Genomic DNA, 9,827 nt, shown 5'->3' on the forward strand with positions numbered 1-9,827 from the left:
CCATAGATAGCAGAAAGAATATCGTTACCAATTCGTGAGATATGTGTTGTCTTATGAAGTTCTTAAACTTACTTCATATTGCTGCTCAGAATGGTTTAAAAAAATCACTCCTGTTTTATGATAATTATAAGGCTTAACCAACACGCTAAAACAATTATGACATATTAACACTGCTGGTTTCTAGGCCTGTACCCCCCAAAATTAATGTTCCACTGAACCTTGAAGAATAAGTTCTAGAACTACAAGAGCAATATGAAATAGAAGTATAATCAGAACTTTACTATCCCCTAAGTGTCGTTTAAAACTCTTAATTGAGTACTGATGTCCATAGAGAATGTTGTTACTATGAGTCATAGTTGGCCAAATCAGACCAAAGAGATTACCCAAATGTCCCTCATACATCTAGTTTGGCAAGCCTCAAAGGAGAAAAATGAGAAAGATGGTGGGAGGCAGTGTTCATGTAAGATATCAACATCTTCCTTACATTTGAATATCTTTTTGACAGTTTTCAATCCCTATTCTCATATTACCTTATTTGATTGTCACAACAATGCTAGGAGGTAGAGGAAGAAGGCATGATAAAAATTATTAAATATATTTTATGGAAGAGAAAAAAGAGGCTTAGAGATTTTAAGTGATCTGTTCAAACTAAGAAGTGGTACAGCCAGGAACACAATCCATTACTTCCAGTCACAAATTCCATACTTTGCTACAAAAGCTGTTCTAGCTTTATCCTAATATGCAGGAAAGAAGTCTCTGATTTTTGATTCAGGGGACTATGGCTCCAACCATTGACATTACTGCCTACTCGTTTAGGGTATAAAAAGGCCAGCCCTTGAGAAGTCAGTCCTCCTCACACTTGCTAGATGTTTCATTTCTAGGTAGGTATCTCAACACACCCTTCTGACCAGATTAAATTCTAGGTGGAGGTGGATATGGCTAAGTCTGACTGAACCAGTGATGTGTCTTGACTGGTTATTATTTCCATGTTATTGTTAAGTAACTTTTTTTTGGTCAAGTATTGGATGGTCTACATGTATTTCACTTTGTTCCAATCCTGACAAACCATCTTGAGACAGTCGTGGCCTAGAATAAAATATTATCTTATGTTATGGAGAATTGTAACAACTTCCCTGCATCTACCTCTAACTCCACCCAAGTCCAAACATGAGTAGTGCAACTCCAAAGGTACAAACTATCCTTATTGTAATTCTCAGGTAGGGAGGTATGCTCAAAAGCAAAGAAGGTATAAAAATAAAGTGAGGCTTCATTATACCTCTTAAATGATTTTAGAACTAAGCTTTTAAACCATAAGTGGTGAAACATAGAAGTTATATATTTTATATTTCTCATTGCTTTAAGCAGGGTAAGCCTCAAATTCATACCAATTGAGCCTTCCCACTGTTCTTGAAGGCAGACCATACACTGAGATGTTTACCCTATTTAATTCAACCTACTTCCTTCCAAACCCCCCCACACAATAAATTAATTCTGCTGAGTTTTCTAGCACTCTTTAACTTTAGAGAACATTATATGCCTGTAAATTCTTCATAGCTGTTGATCTAAGCTAGAAACATTTATGATTCCAATGAAGTGAAGGTCTAACTGGTTCTGCTTCCTGATTTGGACTCAGTCCTGCATGTTTTATGTGCATACTGTGAGTCAGAGGACAGTTTGCTTCAGACTGAATCATTATAATCAACTTAGAATAGTAAATTAAGAAGAAGCAGAACAGAGAATTTAGAATTCTGAAGGGACCTTTGGGATCACCCAGTTCGGTTTCTTCAATTTAAAGATCAGGAGACTGAAACTCAGGATAAAGGATTGTCCAAGATCACCAAGATTTGAAGTCAGGTTTTTTACTTCACACCATAGTTTCTTTTCAATATACTGTGCTACCTCTAAGAGTCACATTTACCTTTCCCAACTCAGACTGTATTCACTGGTCAATGGCCATGAATCCGAGTTTGGAGTCTCCAGGAATGGTTGCGGGGAGAACCCAAGATGATCTCCGGAAGAATTTCTACTTCATCCCTATCTCCAGGCAGGATCCAAGAGAAAAGTCTAAGTATTTAGAATTAGAAAATTTTTTAAAAATTGGAGACTAGGATTAGAGAGTTTGTATCATTGAAGAAAATAAGAGTAAATGTTCATACTAGGAAATTAAAAGCACAATAAAACTTCATTAAGTCACACTCAGTATATCCAAAATGGAACTTAATCTTTCCCCCTAAATCCTCTCCCCTTCCTACCTTCTCTGTTATTGTAGAGGACAACCCCTTCTGCCCAGTCTTACAGGCTCATAAGCGAGGAGTTATCCTGGATACATCACTATCTCTCATCCCCATATCCAATCTGCTGCCAAGGCCTATTGATTTCACCTTTGCAACATCTCTAGAATATGCCTCCTTCTCTCCTCTGACACTGTCACTACTCTAGTGCAGACCTTCATCATCAAATATTAACTAATATTAATATTTACTAGTATTGCTAATATTAATCTACTTATATTCGTTAATAATAGTCTAAATAAAGAACTATATGCAAATATGCCTGCTAGTAGGGTTGCCTGTTTCAAATGTCTCCCCATTCCAATCCATCTTCTATTCGGCCACTAAAATGATTTTTCTTGAAGCACAGGTCTAATCATAACACCCCTCTACTTAATATATTCCCTCTAGTTGGTATTCAGCCCTTCATAATGTAGTCCCCTCCTACTTTTTCAGTCTTCTTATATCTTACACCCTCACATGAGCTCCTTGATCCAGTGATGCTGGCCTCCTGGCTATTCCAGGAGCAAGACACTCCATCTCTTGGCTTTGGGCATTTTCTCTGGCTGTCCTCCCATGCCTGGAATGCTTCCCCTCCTTTGTTACAACTACATACCCCCATGACTTTCTTAAAAGGCCTCTTAAAGTCTCTTCCAAAATCCCACCTTCTACAGGTTGTCTTCCTTAATCCCTCTTAATTCTAGTGCCTTCCCTCTGTTAATTATCTTCTATTTATCTTGTATATAGCTTGCTTTGTGTATGTTTGTTTGTTTGTAATCATCTTCCTCTTTAGATTGCAAGCTCCATGAGGGCAGAACGATTCTTTGCCTCTTTTTGTATCCCTAGCACTGTGCATAGTGCCTGGCACATAGTAGGCACTTAATAAATGTTGATTGATTGATTTATGCAAATATTTATAATCTCTCTTTACCAGTCCACCTATCCCACCTCCCAGAAAAAGAAAACTGTCATAACAAATATAAAGCAAAACAAATTTCTACATTGACTCTGTCCAAAAATGTATATCTCATTCTGTGTTTTATCCATGGATGAAATGGAATGAAAGCATCCACTTCATCATTACTTTTAGCACAATAATACTCCATTATTTTCAAATGCTATAATTTGTCTATTCCTCCTTAGTTTCCAGTTTTTAACTACTATGAAAAGAGCCACTCTCAATATTATTGTACAAGTAGGCCCTTTTCCTTTTCCTTTGATCTCTTTGGAGTATAGGCTTGGCAGTGATATCATTAGATTAAATTGTTTGGTTAGTTTTGGTGGGGCACAGTCCCAAATTGCTTTCCACATTGTCTTCACTCTAGTCTAGACTCTAGACCAATTCACAGAACCAAAAACAATGTACTAGTGTACCTATTTTCCTGTAGCTCCACCAACATTTATTATTTTCCTCCTTGGTCATCTTGTCAATCTGATGAGCGTGATGTAAAACTTCAGTTTCTTTAATTTTCATTTCTCTAATTGGTGATTTGGATATTTTTTTCAAATGATTGTCGATAGCTTAGATTCCTTCCTTTGAAAACTGTTCATATCCTTTGACCATTTATTGGGGAATGATTCTCAGTCTTATAAATTTGAATCAGTTCCTTATCATCTTAGAAATGAGACTTGCCCTAATTACTTGTTTCCCTTCTAATTTTACCTGCATTAGTTTTGTATAAAAACTTTTTAATTTTATATAATCAAAATTGTTCATTTTTTTCTATGTTGTTCATCTTTATCTTTTAGTAATTAATTATTTTTCTATTCATGAATAAGTCAATTTCGAGTAATTTGAAGAAATCTGAGTTATTTAAAAGTTTGGATTATTGAACAATTTGTAAAGAAATGAACTTTAATTACTTTAATGAGAGGGTATTTTTGGCTCCTACTAGCATAGTAACATTGTCATAGTTTCATCTGCATGGTTTAAATCCTAATATTTATTACACTTGAAGGGACAGCAGATAGAAAGGTTGTGATGTCAGAGGCAAGACAACCTAGACATCTGAAGGTGAAAGAGGGGAGAACTCAAAGTGCCCCACCTACAGCAGCTCTCTTGCTATTGTGGACTTCAGATTTAGGACTGTCAGACAATATTCCTTAGGCATTTGCAGAAGCAAACCATAGCTCAATAGGGTTTCAGTTCCCAAGCATGAACATGGGTGGGACCAGGATAATGGTGCAGCAGACAAACTTGATTCCAGCCAAGCCAAGTAGAAACTATGATTACCTGGAATCATCAAAGGTCAAAGTTTTAGTGCTTCTTTTGGGAGAGACCAGGGTTGCTACATAGAATTAACAGAAAGCTGATCTAATACCACAGGTTTAGCATGTTAAAAAAAAAAAACCCAACAACTTCTGGACTAACCCTTGACACCTCCCTCCCATGAGCAGTGAGGAAGAACTGGACTTTGGGGCTTTTGGTCAGCCGTCCTCTGAGAGTTGATGCAGAGTCTGAGGAAGAACAGGGACTGGAAAATGTGTAATTTGGATGGATTGATGTTAACTTACTTATATTCATTAATTATAGCCTGAATAAAGAACTATATACAAATATGCCTTGGTAACTAACCCTAAATGAAATGCAGCAGGCTGTGCTATAATGAATTAGCTGTTCTGGAGATAGCTCTAACCAGTTAGTGAGAACTGGTTGTTAAAATTTCATTGTGGATGTTAACACCTAGGAAAGAGGCAAATTAAGGCTTAATTTATTATTTTGTTGATTGTTTAGATTTAAGAAAGCATTGGAGAAAATGTTAATAATGCACGTTAAATTTCAAAGTATATCCTGCATACATTTTTTCACAGAGCTGGTTTTTAAACATTTATCAGCACATATCTGAGTGAAGAGGAGGAATGCTCCCAAAGGAGAATGGGGGCTGAATTATATAATTCACACATACTCCTACACTCAGAAGATTTCTCTTGTGATACTACTCACAGGGGGCCAAAGCTAAAGTGACTACCCCAAAAGAGGCACAAGGAGCTGAGTACCCTCTCATGTTGGGGGAGGGCACACATGGGAGGCCGGATGGCAGGGAAGCTTAACTGACAACAGAGGCCCTAGTTCTCACAGTAGAATAAGATCGACCTTTATTCCGAGCACCTCTCCCTCTACCTCACCTTCTCTCTTCTCTCTATCTTTTTTTCTCTTCTGCATCTCTCATAAATCAAATAGGCTTAAAAATAACTGACATTTATACAACACTTTAAGTTTTCCAAATGCTTTATATTGTCTCACTGGATCCTTAAAACAGTTCTGTGAGATAGTCTCTATAGGTATCCTACTTTCTAAGAAAGGGAAGGTTAGAGGTAAGTGATGGGTCCATGGTCACAAAGCTAGTGTCAGAGGCACATCTGTCCTGACTCTTCAGTTTTAGACATTGTCCATCACTTTCTTCTCCTTAATACTCTTTTCTCTGTAGGCTTCATGACACTGCTCTCTTCTGGTTCTCCCCCGACCTATCTGACCTCTCCTCAGTCTCTTTTGCTGGATCTTTATCCAGGTTACAATTTATAAGTGTATCTCCCAATAGCTCTCCACTTTGGTCTCCCTACCTCAAGCCTCTCCTCTACTTCATCCTCCACTCAGCTGTCAAATTGATTTTCCTAAATTACAGTCTGACTCTGTGTCACCTCGTTAGTCAGTCAACTCCAGTGGTCTCCTATAACCTCCAATATCAAATATAAAATCCTCTGTTGGGCTTTTAAAACCCTTCATAACTTGACCCCTTTCTATTTTTCCATTCTTTTTACACCTGAATTTCCACCACTTTCTCTGTGATCTAGCCTGACACTCCATCTCTGGACTCCATATACTTAAAACTTTATTTATTTTTAACATTCTTTTCTTTTTAAACTTTGAGTACTAAATTCTCTCCATCCCTCACACTCCTACATGCTGAGAAGGCAAGCAGTATGATATTAATTATGTATATGAATTCATGCAAAACATTTCCATATTAGCTGTATTGCAAAAATAATAATAATAATAAAGAATTGCACTTAGAGTTCACTAGTTCTCTCTCTGGAGGTAGATAGCATTTTTTCAGCATGAGTCCTTTGGAATTGTCTTAGATCATTGTATTGATCAGAGTAGCCAAGTCTTTCATAGGTGATCATCATTAAAACACTGTTCTTACTGTGCACATGATCTCCTGGTTCTTCTCACTTTACTCTGCCTCATTTCATATAGGGTCTTGCCATGTTTTTCTGAAATTACACCCCTCATCATTTCTTATATCACAATAGTACTCTATCACATCAACATGCCAAATCTTGTTCAGCCATTCTCTAATTGATGAGCATTCCTTTGATTTCTAACTCTTTTCTGTCACAAAAAGAGCTGACGTTAATATTTTTGTACATCTGGGTCCTTTCCCTTTTTCCTTTGATCTCTTTTGGAAACAGACCTAGTAGTGATATTGCTGGGTCAAAGGGTATTTTATAGCCCCTTTGGCATAGTTCCAAACTGTTCTCCAGAATGGTTAGACCAGTTCACTTCTCCAACAACAATTCATTCATTTACCTATTTTCTCTCATCCCTTTCAGCATTTGTCATTTCTGATAGGTGTGAGGTGGTACCTCAGAGTTGTTTTAATTTGCATTTTTTAAATCAATAGTGACTTAGAACATTTTATCATATGACTATAGAAAGCTTTGATTTCTTCTTCTGAAAACTGCCTGTTCATATCCTTTGACCATTTATCAATTAGGTAATGACTCTTATTTTTTTATAAATTTGGCTCAATTCTCTATATATTTGAGAAATAAGGACTTTCTCCGAGAAATTTTCTGTAAAATATTTTTATATTACTTCATTGTCTATGGTACCTCTTATCAAAAGGTAGTTTCCCTGATTGTCTCTTTTACTTAGGTTTTGTTTTTTTCTTCTGCTTTGTCTGAGATTGTGATTGCTACCCCTGCGTTTTTTGCTTCCACTGAAGCATATAAGATTCTGCTCCAGCCTTTTTATTTTAAACTGTGTTTTTCTGTTTCAAGTATGTTTATTATAAGCAACATATTATTGGATTCTAGTTTCTAATCCATTCTGCTATCTGCTTCTATGTTACAGACAAGTTCACTCCATTCACATTCACAATTATGATTACTATGTAATTTCCCTTTATCCCATTTTCTTCTGTTCTTCTCACTCTCTTTTTATGCAGTCCTTCCTCAAAAAGTCTATTTTGCTTCTAACCACAGTCTCCCTTAATCTGCCCTCCTTTTCTTATCTTATCCCCTCCTCTCCTATTTCTTTACTGGATAAAACAGGTTTCTATTCACAGCTGAGTGTGTGTGTGTGTGTGTGTGTGTGTGTATTCTTCCCTCTTTGAACCAATTCCAATGAGAATGAGGCTCAAGCTACCACCACCACCCCATTTTCCTACTCCTATGTAAAAGCTATTTCTTACACACCTGTTTTATGTGAGAAAAATTTCCCCATTCTATCTCTCCCTTTTCTCTTCTCCCAGTGTATCCCTCTTTCTCACTCTTCATTTCTTTTGGAGATCAGTCCAACATAATCTACTCACTCCCATGCCTCCTATAGATGAAATTCTTGGGAGTTACATGAATCATCTTCCCATTTAGGAATGGTAAACAGTTTATTCTTATTGAGTCCTTTGTGACTTCTCTTTCATGTTTACTTTTTTATGCTTCTCTTGAGTCTTATATTTGAAAGTCAAATTTTCTGTTCAGCTTTGTTCTTTTCATCAGGAATGCTTGAAGTTCCTCTACTTCATAAAATATGCATTTGTTCCTCTGAAGAATTATACTGACTTTTGCTGGGTGTATGATTCTTAGGATACTAGCTCTTTTGCCCTCCAGAATATCATATTTCTAACCGAACAAACCTTTAGCATGGAAGCTGCTAAATCTTGTATGATACTGACTGTGGCTGTGTGATATTTGAATTGTTTTTTTTTTCCCCTTTTGACTGCTTGCAATATTTTCTCCTTGACCTGGGAGCTCTGGAATTTGACTATACTATTCCTGGGAGTTTTCAGTTTAGGATCCCTTTTAGGAGGTGGTCAGTAGATTCTCTAAATTTCTATTTTACCTTCTGGATTTAAGATATCGGGATAGTTTTCCTTGATAATTTTTTTTTTTGGGGGGGGGGGTTTGCCCATTTAATCGACATCATTTTGATAACATCAGCCAGATTTAACAACAGCCAGGCTCCTTCCTCATCACAAACCCTTGGGCTTGGCCTCAGTTGGGTGTCTTAGATTTTACAAACTCACAGCCCAGATCTCACAAAGCACAGAGCCACAGGGAGGGAAGGCAATAGGGCTGCTGGATTTTAGGCCATTTGCTTTCAGGGCTGGTGGGGAGCGGGGATCGGGGGAGAAATGGGAAAGGGGGGGGAGGGAAGGAAAGAGGTTGAATGGGGGGGGTTCCAAGGCATTGTTCTGGGGGTAGGGAGTGTGATTAAAATGAACTCAATAAAATAAGATCTACAAAAGGGGAAGGGAGGGATCAGGAGTGTGCACCACTCACTAACTTTCTGTTTTAAACCTGAAGAGAAACTGAAGATTTGGGATAGATTTGGGCAAGAAAAGAACACACCATTCTTTAAGGTAGATGGAAGCAGTGATTTTTAAAACAAAGAAATCAGAACTAGAACATCTTAAATTTTTTATCCTTTCTTTACAGGTTTACCTAGACCACTTTTGATTAAGAAAACTGTAGAAAGTTAGTAACTGCCACAAGTTAAAGCCAGGAGGTGGCCCCTGTCAATTTCCCAAAGAGTCCTGGTTGCGGGGTGTTGGAAATGCGCTGCTCCGGGGCTCCGCTCGCCCTGCTCGGAATCAGTCACGGAAGATTTAGTCCACGGGCCGCTTTTCCCCATATTTCTTTGTAAACTCCTCAGCGTTCTTACAGAATTTTTTACGGTCCTTAGAGGACTCCTCCGCTAGGTCAGCCCGAAGGGGGTGCTCAGGCTGGGGGTCATTCACCAGTGCTATGAGGGACTGGATAACTTGGTCAGTTTTGGTTGCTGGTTTCCAGTTCTCAGCACTAATTCCTGGCAGACAGACCTGCCCTTTCTCATCAATGTTAGGGTGGTAAATCTTTGTTTTAAAAGTGATCTTAGGTGGTTTGAATGGATACTCTGCTGGGAAGTTGATTTCGATTCTGAAGGCTCCTTTGTCATACGGAGGGTTGTCAGGAACGATGAGTCCTTGCCAAGTCAATAAATTAGCTTCATCAACCTGGATGTTACGGAAGTTTTTCATCCCACACTTGCGGATTTCTTCCAGCTCCTTCATCAGCCTCCTGCTGGCCGCCATCTTGGGTCTGGTCCTTGATAATTTCTTGAGCTATGATGTCTAGGCTCTGTTTTTGCTTAGTAGTCCAATAATTCTTAACTTATCTCTCCTTGATCTATTTTTTAGCTCTGTTATTTTTCTAAAGAGATATTACACATTTTTTTCTTCTTCTTTTGTCTTTGTTTTATTGTTTCTTGATGTCTAATGGAGTCATTGGCTTCTACTTGCCCAATTCTAATTTTTAAGGAATTATTTTCTCCAACGAGATTTTGTACTTCTTTTT

At 37.8% G+C, this 9,827-nt stretch overlaps 1 pseudogene; it reads right to left on the reverse strand.

Annotated features, from left to right (window-relative positions):
• Positions 1-8,845: 8,845 nt before the first annotated feature.
• Positions 8,846-9,576, reverse strand: LOC138175207 (ubiquitin-conjugating enzyme E2 L3 pseudogene; annotated as a pseudogene).
• Between the last annotated feature and the right edge of the window lie 251 nt (positions 9,577-9,827).

The sequence above is a fragment of the Petaurus breviceps genome, unplaced genomic scaffold, assembly GCF_028583685.1.
Source record: "Petaurus breviceps papuanus isolate PSGF00001 unplaced genomic scaffold, PetGlider_PUasm1.0 138, whole genome shotgun sequence".
Lineage (NCBI taxonomy): Eukaryota > Metazoa > Chordata > Mammalia > Diprotodontia > Petauridae > Petaurus > Petaurus breviceps.